Genomic DNA, 16,670 nt, shown 5'->3' on the forward strand with positions numbered 1-16,670 from the left:
AGTTTGATAATTTTCATTATCTTTATGGCATAGCAAGTATCCTTCTCACTCAGGAATTCCACATGCTGACCTATGACTTTGATCTCAGGCAGGTAAGTATTGATTATAGACCCATCCTGAAGAAAGAACTCCCAAGACAGTGCTCACTGATTTTCTCATCTGGGCCCCCCTCAAACTTAGTGGCATCCTGATTGTGTTTGGAGATGGAGGCCACCACCATATTGAATATGCTCCCACTATTACCTTTCAGGTGATTTTCAGAATCTTCCTAAGACGAATCAAGTGGAAGAGTGATTCAGATTTTTAGCATGGTGCTGTTACACTGCCCATGTTTCACAGTTCTATAGAGTTTCAATTTGGTAGGCAGCCTAATACCTCTTTCTTCCCACAGTGGATTATAATAAGTGCTATATGAATGCTTGTTCTACTCCCCCTTCCATTGTTAAAATCTTCTGAGAGAATAATACTAAAACTCTTAAGAGCATAAAGCAGTTTGTGATAGTGTTCATTAGACATTTCATCTCAGGTGATGAACTCATTAGATCCAGGAACTTTACATCTTTCATGACCTCCAACCTTGAAATCTATTTCAAGGCCCTTTCAAGATTCTTGTTTCATTTCTATTCACAAAATAAGCACAAAATGAAAAAGGAATCTTAAGAGTCTAGGCACAAGGATCACTCAGTTTATTTCATATGGGAATAATGTTAGGATGAAAAAATAAAGAGCATATTCCATCTTCCCCTTATAAGAAATTTTAAAGACAGAGATAATTATTTGTTTCCTAGCAGCTTAAGCAACAGACTCTGAATAAGATGCTTCATCTCTCTCTCCCTCTCCTTTTCTCTCTCTCTCTGTGTCTCTGTCTCTCTCTTAAATAAAAACAATTGATAGTCATTTTAAAAATCCTCTAAATCATTATTAATTACAGAAATGCAAATTAAAAAACCACTCTGAAAGATTTTAAATATATATATATATTTCAGACTGGCTAAAATGATAGAAGGGGAAAGCAAAAAAAAAAAAAAATTGGAGGAGATGTAGAAAAATTGGGACCATTAAATCATTGTTGGTGGAATTGTGAACTTATCTAACTATTTTGGAGAACAAGATGGAATAATTCCAAATTATTAAATGCTCTCTACCCTTTGGTCTAGCAATGCCACTACTTGTCTGTTTTCCAAGATGATTAGGGTAAAGGAAAAGACACTATATATTCTAAAGTATTTATAGTAATTCTTTTTGTGGTGACAACTAGAAATTGCAGGAATATCTGTCAATTGGGGGAATGGCTAAACAAGTTGTAGTATGTGATTATGATGGAATATTACTGTGCTATAAATAATGATGAGTTTGATGATCTTAGAAAAACATGTATAGATTTGCACAAAATAAAATGAAAAGCAAAATGAGTAAGACCAAGATAGCACTGTATATAGTAACAACATTATTGTTTTAAGAACAACTTCGAGTCATTTTCACAATTGAAAATACCCAAATTAGGGCAGCTAGATGGCACAGTGGATAGAGCACCAGCCTTGAAGTCAGGAGGACCTGAGTTCAATCTGGTCTCAAACACTTAACGCTTCCTAGCTGTGTGACCCTGGGCAAATCATTTAACCCCAATTGCTTCAGCAAAAAAAAAAAAAAACAAAAAACAAAAAAAAAAAAAAAACAAAAAACAAAAAACAACAAAAAAAAAACTTAGATTAGCTACAAAGAACATGTGGAGGAAGACAAAATCTACACCCAGAGAAAGAATTGATTTACTGAAGTATATATAGAATGATTTTACATCTGAATATTTCTCATCTCTCATCTATCATCTATATATGTATATATGTATGTATATGTATACATATACATATATGCCTAAAAGTAGTCATCTCTAGAGCAGAGGGAGGGAAGAAAAAAAAAGTTCCATATAACTTTATTATATATTTAAAGAGAATAGCAAGTTGTACACAATCGGTTTGCAGTTTCATGTACAACCATCTTTTTTATTATTTTACTATGTTATGGAAATAATCTTTTATTTATTATGTTCTAAAAAAAAAAGAAAAGATGTGGGTGCTTGAATATATGGGTTGAATGAATCAAGGATCATGACAAATGTCATGTGAACTTGGATGACTAAAAGGATGGGATAACTGATAGATGCAGAAAAAAGTAGATATTGGGAAGAGAGAGATAATATAAAGAGATGGGATTTAGATTTCAACCCATATATTCTGTTTATCCTATACAACTCACTCCATCCCATTTATAAGATAAACAGGGTTCTCTCTCACTGGTTACTATCCTATGGGCAGAACTTTTCTTTTGAGAAACACCTGTCAAAGCTATAAGATTATCTAAGAAGTAGGCAGTAGTTACATTACAAAGCAGAGAAATTTGTTCAATAATGTCTGCTGTTGTTTCTGTGGGTCCCCAGTCATTGGTTAGGCTACAACTTCCCAAAGGGGCTGACATTTGGCATAAATAGGATAAGATTAGGGGCTCATTCAGAGAATCAGGAAGTGTTGGCTAAAATGGATGAAAAGTAGGTGTGACTATGTAGGAGATATGTCCCACAATTAACTATAGCATATTCTCCATCTACCCACTCTCTACATGGTTAATTGCATATTCTGTGGGTCATGCCATTGCCCCAATTAGGAGACAGCTAATTTAAAGGATTAAGTTCAAAATACTGTTGGGTTTAAGAAGTATTATGAAAAAAGATACAAACCAAGTGCTATCAAAGTTTAGAAGAAGGAAAAAAGATTATGTTCACTTTGGGGAATGAGGGAAGACTTTATGAGGAATATTAAATTTTATCTGGTCCTAGAAGGATATATAAGCTTTCAATAGATGGAGAGATGGGGTAAACAACCTTTCTGAGGGAAGGGACATTATAAACAGAGGTAAAGCATGGAAATAGGGAAATATTCTGGAAGCAAGAGTGACTTATTCCTACTTGAGCACCCTTATTTCAAGTTAGAATGTCTTAAGGAGAGTAGTAAGAGATCAAACAGAAAAGGAAAAATGTTCATGATTTATTTCTACTATCATTAAATACTTTTGTGCTGTACTAATAATATTGGTTATTGAAATTTTTTGGTTAAGTCCATAAATGACAAAAGAATAGGACTTGGGGTGTGGTTCCAAATTACCTGTTAAAATAAAGCCTGTGGTAATGGCTACTCAAAAGTTCTTTTCCCCAGAAAGTCTGAAAATCAACTAGATATAAATTTCTTAGTCATTTTCCTCATGAAGATGCTAACTGTAAAATCCATGACTTGATATGTCTATACATTAGTGAGCAAAATCTGTGTCAAGTAAGTTGAACTAGATATTCCAATGCAAAAAAGAGAAATTGGCATCATAGTCATTACTAAGACTTAACAGGTTGGTTCAGTTAACTGGAATATGGCTCTAAAAGGTTATAGCTTTTTTTTTTAGGAAGAACAGTATTAATAGGAAAGGTAAGCAATAACATCATATTATATTTTAAGAAAATTCACTCATGAAACATTCATTAGTAGATATCTTCACTCATAATCCTCTGTTATAAATGAAATACAAGGAATTATATTAGGAAATTCAAGAATGAAAACTGGAAAATATGAAAACATTTGAATGAAAATAAATAGAAGTTAAGTGTGAGCATCATAGCAAATACTTCACTATATGGCTATTCCATTTTCTTCTGTGACCTTGACAGGTATGCACACCTTTCCCCCTAAAGGATGGAAAAGCTGTCCTCAAGTCTTGTTTAGCTTAGTGGGCTAAGATTCAAGCTATTAATATGGCTTCCTAGTCTCTTAAAGAATCAAAAACAAGTCCAAGAGAAATCAGTATCTTTCCAAGTTGATGGATGTTTCATTGCCATGAAAGTCAAAACATCTTTTTATCAAAAAACCATTCTCCTCAATCCAGGCCCAACATATCTTTCCAAATTTGTTTATTTCACTACCCTTCCCTTCATATACTACTCTCTCTATAAAAGCCAAGCTAAACCAGTTTACTTGGTGTACCCTGAAACTATAATCTGTGTCATCTCTTAGTCCTCTACAAGTATATCTGGAAGGATCACACAGAAAAATGTGTCAAGTTCTCAAATAGATGGAAGCATCAGATCATCTCAAGAAGAAACAGAATTTAAAATGGAATAACCAATTAATTTAAAATTTGAAAAGAAATATGACAAAAGTGTACATTGTCACCTTCTTTATTTAACTTATAAGCAGAGTACATTGTGAAATTCTAGACTGGATAAATCAGAAGTGAAATTAAGATTTTCAGGAGAAATATGAACAATTTAAGATATGCAGATAATACCACTCTAGTAGTAGAAAGTGAAGAGGAATTGAGAAGTTTTGTGATAAGGGTGAAAGAGGAGAGTTTAATTGCTCCCATTAATTCTGGGCAAACAGAGAGGGGGAAATGGAATCAGCAACAGATTTTATATTCTTGGGCTCAAAGATCACTGCAGATAGCAACTGTAGTTTTACAATTTAAAAATGCTTACTGTTTTGAAGGAAAGTGATGGAAAATATGGTATACTAAAAAAAAGAGACTTCAACTTGTCAACATACCTATGGCAAATATGGCATATTAAAAGAAGAGATTTAAACTTGTTAACAAAGCTAGGTTTTTTCTTTAATATTTTATTTTCTCAATTACATGTAAAGACAATTTAATATTCTTTTGCGTTACAAATTCTCTCCCTCAATTTCCTTCCACCACCACTGATAATGCAAGCAATATGATACAGGTCATACATGTGTAGTCACAGTGTAAAAAACCCCAAGAAAAATAAAAATAAAATATCTTAGATCTGCATTCAGATTCTATCAGTTCTTTCTCTGGAGATTGATAGCATTTTTCATTACAAATTTTTTGGAATTATCTTGGATCATTGTATTCCTGAGAATAACTAAGTTATTCACAGTGGATCAATATACAATATTGCTGTCATTGTATACAATGTTCTCCTGGTTCTCCTCATTTCACTTTGTATCAGTTCATATAAGCCTTTTCAGATTTTTCTGAGAACATGATACTTTTTTTTCATTTCTTTGAGCATAATAATATTCTACCAATCATGTATAATGACTTATTCAGCTATTCTCCAATTGATGGACATCTCAATATTCAGTTTTCTACCATCACTTAAAAAAAAGCTGTTATAAATATTTTCCTTTTTGCTTTTTTTCTCTTTGGGATACAGACTAGGTAGGGTCTTGCTTGCTCAAAGGGTATCCGTGTTTTTATAGCATTTTGGTCATAGTTTCAAGTTGCTCTTCAAAATACAACTTCGCCAACAGTGCATTCATGTTTTAATTTTTCCCACATCCTCTCTAACATTTGTCATTTTCCTTTTCTGTCATATTAGTCAATCTGATAGTTATGTGATAGTAGCTCAGAGTTGTTTCAATTTTTATTTCTTTAATCAATAATGATTTGGGAGCATTTTTCACATGATTATAGATCACTTTGAATACTTTGAAAACTGCTTGTTCATATCCTTTGACCATTTATGAATTGAAGAATGGTTGTTATTTCTATAAATTTGACTGAGTTTTCAAGACTGGAGGAAGTGACTAAAGTTCCCTTTAATTCTGTGATTCCATTATTCTGTGGTTCTATGAAAGTCTCAGAAACTGAAGCAATAAGTGGCACAGTGTATAGGGTGCTAAACCTGGAGTTAGGATGACAGGAGTTCAAATATGGTCTTAAATACTTATTAGCTTTATTTCAATGTCCTCATGTTGGAATGAGGATACTTACTTTCCAGGGTTGTTGTGAGGGCCACATGAGATATTTTTAAAGTACTTAGCACAATTCTGGCACATATCAGGCACTCTATAATCACCATATATTATTATCATTGTTATTATGAATACTTGGCATTGTGGAACTACCTAGAGCAGTGATTTTCAAACTCAAAAGAAATAGATTCCTGGTGACACACCGACTTAGGAAATCACAAATTAACATTAGCTATCTTGATTTATATTTTTATATATTCTATTAAACATCTTCCTTTTAAATTTTAATCTGGTCTGTGTTGCACTTAGTTGCCAGGCTGAGAGCAATTCTGCTCTAGGGCAAAATAGTAGTGGTACTTCCTTTAATCTTGCATTTATTTTATTTATATTGTATTTATTTTATATATACTTATATGTATATATGTTACCTCTCTTGATAAAATGAAAATCCCTTGAAAGTATAATCCCTCCTTCCCTCCTTCCTCCTTCCCTCCCTCCCTTCTTCCCTCCTTCCTTCCTTCCTTCCTTCCTTCCTTCCTTCCTTCCTTCCTTCCTTCCTTCCTTCCTTCCTTCCTTCCTCCTTCCTTCCTTCCTTCCTTCCTTCCTTCCTTCCTTCCTTCCTTTCTTTCTTCCTTCCTTCCTTCCTTCCTTCCTCCTTCCCTCCTTCCTTTCTTTATTTTTATATCTTGGATTTTTATACCATCTCCCCAAACTAGCACTCAAATATTTTTGACTTGGATCTCTAAAGAAATGACTATTTTTCTGACTTCTGGGTTATCTCATAGATCCAGGGTCATAACTCAGTTTATTAGTCCTCATTAGTGTACTTGTATTGAGTAATCTGCCAATAGATAAATCAACTTAAAGCAAAGGCATGTACTGAGATAGCATAGTAAGAACAGTGGTTAGAAAAACATTTCCTATAAGTTAAGGCACCCTCTTTCAACATGTGGTCAAGTCATTTACCCCTCCACTATTGTAAGAATCTGAGATTTAAAATTTTTGTCTTGTTATATCCTTGTGCTACTTCCTGATGTATACAGCAATTGTTCTTCACAAGTTGCTCATTGCTATAAACAGCTTGCTCCTTAGGATGTATTGAGTTTCTTCTATATGGGTCTCTTTTCTGCATGTCTTGGGGTTACTCCTTACTGGAGACTATAGACTCCAATATCTTCAATTTTTGGTTTAGCTACAATCTTCATCTAGAATATTGTTGTTCCCTTATGGGAGAAGTTAGTAGCTCAGAATTCAGCAGTTTTAAGTACTTTAAATCCTTCCTGTTAGGCCTGCAAATAAATGGGTAGAAAATTGTAAAAAGTAATCTATAAACTGAAGTTGATTTGTTTCAGCTGTCTACTAAGATGCTTTCTTGAACTTTCATAAGAAAATTATCTATTCAAAGTCTCACATCAATACAAGGTGTAAATGATGTTACTCAAGGTCTTATTTCTTACAAGGTTCAAAGTCATCTGCACAGAATCTGAAAACAGTTGATTCTTCATAAAGTACAAATGCAAATGCATTCTGAATGTAATGCATATCTCATTGTCTTTGTTAATTGTCTCCTATAATCTGGCAAATTTGTCAAAGTCTAAAAGAAGTTCACAGTTAAATTTGGATTCCCAGAACCTAGAAAAATGTTTGGAACTAGTAAATATTTAATGAATGTTGTTGATTAATTGATTGAATCTTCTCCTTTAAAATGGTAAACTATCCATCATCAACTTTTTTCTCTGATCCTGAGAACAGGTTTTCTGCTCTAGAGTCAGGGAAAAACCTGAATAAGAAAGAATAGCTGGTCAAGGGCTTACAAGGACATTTGTTAAGTACCCTCTACTCATCTACTATGAAGGCTAGAAGGAGCTCAACTTGGGTCTGCTTTTGTCATTGTTAATAAACATACATGTGTATGTGTTTGTATGGGGGAATGGGGGGTATATTTGCAAAAATATTTTGAGCCTAGGAGGTTATTTCAAATTAACAGTGATCTTAGGAAATATATCATAATCATTCATAAAATGTGATATAAGATGGTCAAGTTATGCAAGAATTTTTTTGGTAAGAACTACCCCAGCAGAATTTAAATTGGAAGGATAAAAAGTTGAGAATGGAGTTGTTAATGACATTATTATACACTCACATGAACTATGATAAATAAAGGAATAACCCACTTCCATTGTCTTTACAGATGACTAATAGCTATCATGTTTCAAGTGGATGAAAACTGAGTCAAAAAATCTAAATCTCCCTCTTCTACCTACCTACAGAATGGTGACTTTTCTGAGAACTTTCTCCTAAATAGATTTCTAGACAATTTAAAAAATCTAAGGAGCAGTATGCCATTCTTTGAATCACATTAATTTACTCAAAGCTTAGGCAGAACTTAGGCAGAAACCCTAAACTTTTTTTTTTCAGGAGAAATAAATCTTTTTGCTTTGAGGTTGAGCTGAAAGTGAGTTCCAGAAATCCTTGAGGAAGAAGGAACAGAGAGAGGGAGAAGGAACTTATATCCCCAGTCTGGGAGTGAACAAAATCAGCATGTACAATAATTTCCAAACAGAGATTTTTTTTTATTTTTCAGAAAAAATATTACAGATGAAAATGTTGAAATATTGCATCCCACTCAAAGTAGGCAAGAAAATGTCAAGGACATAAAGGAGCTGCTGATTAAATGGATTATTAGTGATGGAATTTAAAATTCAGGTTATTTTTCCTCTCTTCCCCCACTCCAAGAGAAGAAAGTGAGGCTGGTGATTTTATACTCGTTCAAACTCAACTCACTTGTATGTCTCCTTGATGCATGGTCCTCTTGAAGAATGAAGGTCAAACAACAAACCCCCTTCAAGAGATAGGTTTGCTATTTTAAGCTTATCTTAGCTTAAGTAAATATAATTAGAAAGTTAAATCTTATATATACACACACATATACATGTACATATACATATACATATATATGTATATATATTATATATATATATACACACATATACATATACATATACAGCAAGTATATTTGGGAAGAATTTGGGAAATCTCTACCCAATTCATCTTATATCTCCTTAACATGTGTTAATCATTCCTTTACAAGATTAGTTTTTTGATAAAGTGTTACTTCACCTATCTTGAGTATGTTCTTTACCACTTTACATTAGTGTAACCCATAGTCCCAAAGTTTCTGGGCCCACAGAGACAGGATTCAGTCAGAGATTCTGATCCCTGGTCATTGTTTTTCTCTGGCTCCTTGCCTCTATCTGGAATGATTCCAGAAACATCCATGTATAACTTACAATTGATTCATATCTAGATTTTTTCAAATGTAGATAACAAAGTCCCAGCTCCTATATAAGTACCTAAGGATGAAACATATATAGGTACTAATTGTCCAGTTATATCCAACACTATGTGACCCATAGACCTTTGCCCACGTGTTTTTCTTAGCAAAGATACTAGAGTAGTTTTCCTTTTTTCCCCTCTCTAACTAATCTTTATTTTACAGAAGAGGAATTGAGGCAAATAGGGGTTAGATGATTTGTCCAGAATCTCATAGCTATTAAGTATCTGAGATAAAATTTTAACTCAGATCTTCCTGATTCCATTCCTTATGCTCTATCTACTATACTACCCTAGTTGTTTCCTGTAGAGGTAAGATAGCTATTATTTCTCTCTCTCTCTCTCTCTCTCTCTCTCTCTCTCTCTCTCTCTCTCTCTCTCTCACACACACACACACACACACACACAAAGAGAGAGAGAGAGGGAGAGAGAGAAAGAAAGAGACAAAGAGAGAGAGAACTAAGAAAATGTGAAGTATTCAATAGGCCTCCTAAGAAATTTTATACACTTAGCATCACCCTGTGGTTTTAGTTTAGCAAACACATATACTAAGGCTAACACATTTGGGGATTGTTAAATAAATAAGCAAACTTCCATTCCCATTAGATGCTACCTGTTGAATTTTCCCTTCAAGTAGAATACTTCTTAGGCAATCTGAGTGGTTTTTATTTATTTGTTTGTTTGTTTTTCTGCTATGGAGCACCTTGCATGAGAAAATCCCATTCTCTCTCTAAAGATTTGAGTTTTGAATTCTCCAACTTAGAAACTCTGGAACTTGGGGCTATCTATAAGGCAACTCTCAAGGCTACCAAGAAGATCCAAAAAAGCTTTTTTTTCCTCTTTATGGAAAGCTAACTTTAAGACTATTTAGGGACTTTGCAGAGAGGGGCTATGAAGAAGAAGGAGAGAGGGATTCCTCTAGAGAAGAGTTTGTAAGATCATGAATATTATCTCTAAACTATCTTCCCAGACAATGTGGGCTTTCTTTTGTTTCCTTTTACCATGTGCTTCTTCTGTAGCAAATTCATTAGTATCTTAATAGAGTTGTTAACTTTTGGATTCCATTCTTGGAATCTTTCCACTCTGCTTGTCTGAAGTTTGTCTCCTATATGATACTCTAATGAAATACCTATCTGTCAGGAAGGAGACTGCTTGAATACATCATACTGTTTGTTTGTATGTTTTTCCAATAGAAGAAATAGAAAAGGCAGTCAAAGAGATAGTTGGTTTAGCAGTTCACTTTTTAAAAAAAACATAGAAAGTGGAAATTACTTCAAAAAGAGTCCCTTTCCTTAAGTCCTAGCCAGTTCATCACCTTGAAAACAGCCTAAAAAATAAAGAAATAAAATTTTTAAAAGAGAAAAGAAAATAGCCTGTATTAATTAGGATTAATAGCCTGTATTAATTAATCAGGAGTCCTTTCATTAAAGTGTTAGTGGATATCCCCATACTGTCCGTGGCAAAATTACCCCCTCCACCCCCCCCAGCCCCATACATGCACTTAGAACCTAAGATCCCTCTAATAACATTAAGTTGATAAGGAAACTTATCAAATTGACCAGAACTCCCCTGATCCAAAATGCACCTTCAACATTAAGGATGGTTTTGTCACTGCCAATTCACACTGGTTCATACTTATGTAATTGTCCTGTGAAAAGAAGAGCTGAGACAAAACTACGGAAAGCTGAAAAGAGGGAGCAGAAAGGACCTATACACAGAGATTCTGATGGGAAAACTTGCAGAGAGAGAGGCGTGAGGCCCTCCAGAGAATTATGTGATCTGAGATGAGTGATAATGTGGCCCTAGAAATGACAGTTGGAGAGACGTAAGGCATTCTGGGACTCAACTGAGAGCAACAGGAATGCAAATTGTCAGCAGTAGCATGGCAATGACAGAGAAATATATGAGTTCTTGGACAAAATGGCAGCTGAAGAAAAGGAGATATGCAACAGAGCTATATCTGTTTCTCTGAAAACTGGAGGCTAAAGAATTTCAACAAGGCTTCATGGATTTTGAAGACTAGAATTGATAGAAGAGGAAAGTGACAAATGCTGGAGGAGATGTTGAAACATTGGGACATTAATTCACTGCTGGAAGAACTGTGAGCTGATCCAAATTTTTTGGAAAGCAAGCTAGAATTATGCCCCCAAAGTTATAAACTGTATATCTTTTGACACAGTAATATCACCATTAGGTCTATTTCCCAAGCTAATTAGGAAAAAAAGGAAAAGAGCATATATTCTAAAATGTTGATAGCTCTCTTTGTGGTAGCAAAGAACTGGAATCTAAAAGCATTCCTATCAATTAGGGAATGGCTAAACAAGTTACAGCACATAGTTGTGATGGTTTGCTATAAGAAATGGTGATGTGATAGATTTTAGAAAAAAATGGAAAGACTTGCATGAAATAATGAAGAATGAAAAAAACAGAACCAAGAGAACATTGTCTGCAGTAACAGCACTATTATTCTAAGAATAACTTCTAATGACTAAGTCATTTTGAGTGTTAAAAATAAACTATAATACTCAAATTCTCAAATTATACTCAAATCAACTATAAGGGATCTATAAAGGAAGATACAATCCACCTCCAGGGAAAGAACTAATAAATACACACACACACACACACATACACACACACATATATGTATGTATATATATATATACACACACACACGTGTGTGTATGTGTGTGTGTGTGTGTGTGTGTGTATTGTGTCTAATGATAGCCTTCTCTAGAGTGGGTTGGGGAGGGAGAAAATAAAATAAAAAGTGAATTGCAAAGAATAAAAGAAAACTTAGAAGGAAGCACAGAAAAGCAGGGTAGTTTTGAAAATAATATATAGAGTTTATTACCTAGTTTTTTCTTATTAAAGTAAATGATGTGAAATGGAAATCCATGATTTTATATTGAATCCCCTTTTTATATTGTGCTGTGCACATGGAAATGTTTTGTTTTTGGCTTTTTGTATTTAAGTTCTCAAAGAATAATTAAAGAAATTGGTATATTAGCAGTGGTAGTGAATTCTCTACTATACCACTCAGGATACCCTTAGGGAGTTATGAGAAGACAACTTTGTACTCAGAAAGAGTCAAAGCGCCCTTTCTTAAAAACAAAACAGAAAACAACCCTAAGGGATGGGAAGATCATGGTTTATAAAAATCTTTTTGTTGTCATGGTGAAATAGGTTCTGTGTTATTCCACGTCAATATTGTCCAAATTCTTCATGCTCCACCTCCTCCTAATATTTGCTCTCTATCACTTTGGACTTGAAAGCCTGAGAAGCTGGTTTTTCTGAACCTTTAGTCAAAACTATATCATTTATGACTCTATTGCTAAGGATAAGCCCTCAGGAGAATTCAAATGACCAATTCCTTCCCTAAAATCTTTTGACTCTGGTTTCCCCATTATCAGACCTCTCTCAATCCCCAGTTCCCACCCCCTGTCCCATAATTTACACCCACATAATTACTCCAGCATGAAGTGTGGGCTTGTGGAACAGCTGAAGGCTTTAAAACCACAAATGCAGATCTCTAGGCAATCTTTCCCTCCTACTTCCTCCTCCTTCAGCAGGGGGTGTCAGAGATGCTGCTCCTGCTGCTGCTACTACTACTACTTAATTTTCTCTCTGACTCATATTATGGAGCAGCTTGTAGATACTTATCTGTGTCCATCAATGTCAGTTCAGCATGCTCAGGGACAAGCACCATACCACATTTGTTTTTTCTTTCCCTATCTTGTCAGGCAAATGGCTTTTTTCCTGAAGTAGGGGAGGCTTCCAGGGAAAGGGTAACCCCAACCATTTCCTTGTACCGCTATCAGAAATCATCATCAGAGTACTGAGAAAGCAGCCTTACAGGTGTGTGCCAGTAAATGTTTAACAACTAGCTGGGGTGGGAGGAGAGGAGAGAGAGGGAAAGGGAGTGAGAAAGGGAAAAAGGGAGGGGGAAGAGGAGAGGGAGGGAGAGGGGGAGAGGAAAAGGAAAGGGAAAGAGAAGGGGGGGGGTAGAGAGAGGGGGGAAAAGAAGAGGAAGGGGGAGGAGAAGAGGGAGAGAAAAGGAGAGGGAGAGAGAGGGAAGGAAGAATGAATGAAAACAAACTTGTAAGTTTAGTTGGTATTAACATTTCTCCATCTCTTTCTTGGTCTATCCAAACAACGAAATAATAAATTATACCTTGAATATTTTTTGAGGTGTAAGTGTTCATATTAAAAATTTAATCTTTGGCTTGTTGAGGCTGGTTCTGGCATTCTAGATCTAGCTCTGATTCCTGGGTCTAACCCAGATCCCCCCAGAGAGACTGATCTCCATCAAAATAAAAGGCTAAATAAACAACAAATAGTGGTTAGCACCTATTCTTCTTTCTTGTACTTACATAGGGTGAAGATTCGTAACCTCTTGGCAGTTTAGGGATGTCTATGGAGCACCTTAGAATAACATTTATATTTGCATAAAATAAAACACATGAGATTACAAATAAATATTCCCTCACCCCTTCAATTCATGGACCCTCTAAATCCTATTCATTCCCTTCTCTAATAGCTGGGAGTGGAAGGAATAACCAATAACCAATTATCTTCCTGCCTATAAAACTTCGAATCCTGGAGTTTGGGAGAGATTGCCGCTATTTTCTTAATTTGTCTTTACATTTTTTAATCTTCAGGAAAATTAGGCTGGATTATGTAAATTACTGTAGGTTGCTACTTGAAATATCTTCTAAATTGTGGAGGAGAAGGAAGTGCTTCAGAGAGTGACTCCTGATACCTATAATCAGGGTCTAAAGTGGGAGAAAGAATCCAGCCTAAAGATAAAGATTTTGGTTTCCTCCATACTCAAATTATTCAAATGAACCTGTGGTCTCATTGATTTGGGAATTTTCTTCAGTGACATACCCTACAATTTACCCATGTCAATACATTCTACATAATTGTTCTCCATCATTTTCTTAAGATTCTTTGCAAAGGATCTATATAATATACTAAAAGCTTTTCTCAGTTCTCTTGTCCTTAGTAAGTTATCACTGGAACATTTCAGTTATCCGTTATTTAGGCCACCAGGTGGCTCAGTGAGAGCTGAGGTAGAGTCAGGAAGATCTGATAAAAATCCCATAGCAGATGCTCACTAGCTATGTGATACTTGGCAAGTCACTGACTATCTGCCTCAGTTTCCTTACTTGTAAAAAAGGATAAGAACAGTATCTACCTCCCAAGATTGTTGTGAGTCTCAAATGAGATAATATTTATAAAATGCTTATCATGGGTCTTTGCTATTTAATGTTATTATTATTATCATTATGCCTTTTCTATTATATAATTTCTTGATTTCCTTATTTACTTCTGTTCCTCTTTATAGCTTCTTCTCATGGGTCATATGTGACAGCCTACTTACACCCACCATACTCTTTTCTATTACTTCATTGTGACATTCATTTTTAATTTTTTGGAGGCAGGGGATGTTCCATATTTTACTGCTGTGCAGAAACAGAAGTAGTAAAATGTTGGTGTTGACAAGATGGGTCTCCACTTTCAAAGGAAACTTAAGGTCGATAAAAAAGCGTTGCAATTTCTCTAAAGCAATTCAAGCCCACTCTCCACCTCCTCTTCCTTTTCAACCTTGGGCCCAGCCTCTTGTCCATCTGTTCTAGCTATATATGTTTAACTTTTTAAATTACCCACTTTATTTTGGGAAAAAATAGCATCTTTTCCCTGCATTCACTTAAGAGAGGAGTTTTCCTATACTCCATTTTACTAGTTTTCTTAGACCTGTTTGTTTTTTCACCTTATGACAAAGTCAGATTGTCAAATCAATTAAACAAGCATTTCTTTGCAATCTACTATGTGTCAGATACTGTATCAAGTTTTGGGGATACAAAATAAGGCAAACATAACAAAATAAAACAAAAAACCATCCCCTGCTATCAACAAACTCATAATTTAGTGGAAGAGACATGTAAACAATCTCAATCTTAACTTATTTCTTGATATTTTATCGTACTTTGCAAATAAGCAAAATTTAAGATTTAAAAGTAGGTTATGATGGCTTTTAAAAGCTAAATAGAGAATTTTATATTTGATCTGGAGGTAATATGTTTATTAAATTATAGGAAGATACATGTCTTTATACCAAGACATAACATATGTCATATAAAACATATGTTCAACCAACAAATATTTGAGTGTTTCCTATTGTTATTTTCTCCTATTGTTATAGGGAAAACCAAAACAGTAATAGTATAGTTACCAGAAAGATAATATACTGGTAGCCTTTTCTATTATAGTAACTATTGTAGTAGAATACAATGTTACTATTATATTACTAATAGTAATAGTATATTATATTACAGACTAAGTACTAATAGTTTGTATACTAAATATTAACAGTAATCAATACAGCTTTATCATTATAACAAGCACATTACAGATCTATCAGTTAGAAAACCATAATCATAATTCACATATACAATAATTGAGGTTCATCGATTTTCCCACAAAGACTTTGTGAGATAAGTACTATGAATCTCATCGCCCTATAAGGGGAATAAACTGAGCTTCAATGGGGTAAAGTGGCTTATCCATAAATACTTACCAAGGAAAAGATTCTGGACTCAAATATAGGTTTTCTGACTCCAGCCCAGAATTTTTTCTTCTCTTTCATACTGCTTTTTCATTAATCATGATATATCCATTAACAGAATAGACACACAAGGTAAATAGATCCATGATCTATAGATTAGCTCCCTTCTGGGTATAGCATGTGAGACAGTTTTCTATAACTTGGTTTGGTCACTATCTATATCTTAGCCCTATATCATTATTCTCCACTATTCTCTTATTCTCTTAGATTCTGTTATTTATTCCTTTGGCCTAAAAGGCTTCTGCAAAGGAGGCTTGGAAATTCTCACAATTCTAGTCCAATGAGATTTTACAAACATGGCAATTTACTGCTAATTCATTTTCCACACTCTAGAGACTGTCATATAGACCCTAGCCCTAAAATGCTTTATTTCTGTTTGAAGTAATCCCATCATACTTTCTGTTTGCTACTCTGATGCTCTATTGATATGTCCTATCAATAGTCCCCATGTCCTATAAATATGATAGGGGCTCTCATTACAGAGTTGTACTTGATTATCTATCCCTTTACAGTCTGGCATCCTAGCTCTCTCCCCTCTTCCCCACTTTCCCCACACACACTCAATTTGAGTCAACACATAAAATCAGAAAATCTCAGTTGATCAGGACTTCAAAAGTTAGAGCTCTACTTGGAGCATGGATATTCTTTACATAAACTATCAGTGATTCTGATTTTTAGCTTCACTTGAATACCACCAATTTAGGATAAAAAACCCACAAGTGATGCCTGTATTGAACTCTGGACCCAAGTCAGAAAAATTCAAATTAAAATCCTATCTCAGACATTCACTAGTTGTATAACTCTGGGCAAGTCAATTTCTATTTGCTTCAGTTTCCTTATTTGTAAAATGGGGATAATAAGAGCATCTATCTCCTAGGATTGTTAGAAGGACAAAACAGTGAAAATTTTATAACATTTTGTTAGATCAGTGGATTGGTCCAGAAGGTTCT

At 34.6% G+C, this 16,670-nt stretch overlaps 1 long non-coding RNA gene across 1 annotated transcript in view; it reads left to right on the forward strand.

Annotated features, from left to right (window-relative positions):
• Positions 1-8,424, forward strand: part of LOC127553893 (uncharacterized) — a 77,061-nt gene extending 68,637 nt beyond the window's left edge. The window contains exon 4 of the long non-coding RNA XR_007951838.1: positions 8,341-8,424. This is a non-coding gene — a long non-coding RNA (uncharacterized LOC127553893). The remainder of the gene's footprint in view (positions 1-8,340) is intronic.
• The last annotated feature ends 8,246 nt before the right edge of the window (positions 8,425-16,670 follow it).

This window comes from Antechinus flavipes, chromosome 3 (assembly GCF_016432865.1).
Source record: "Antechinus flavipes isolate AdamAnt ecotype Samford, QLD, Australia chromosome 3, AdamAnt_v2, whole genome shotgun sequence".
Lineage (NCBI taxonomy): Eukaryota > Metazoa > Chordata > Mammalia > Dasyuromorphia > Dasyuridae > Antechinus > Antechinus flavipes.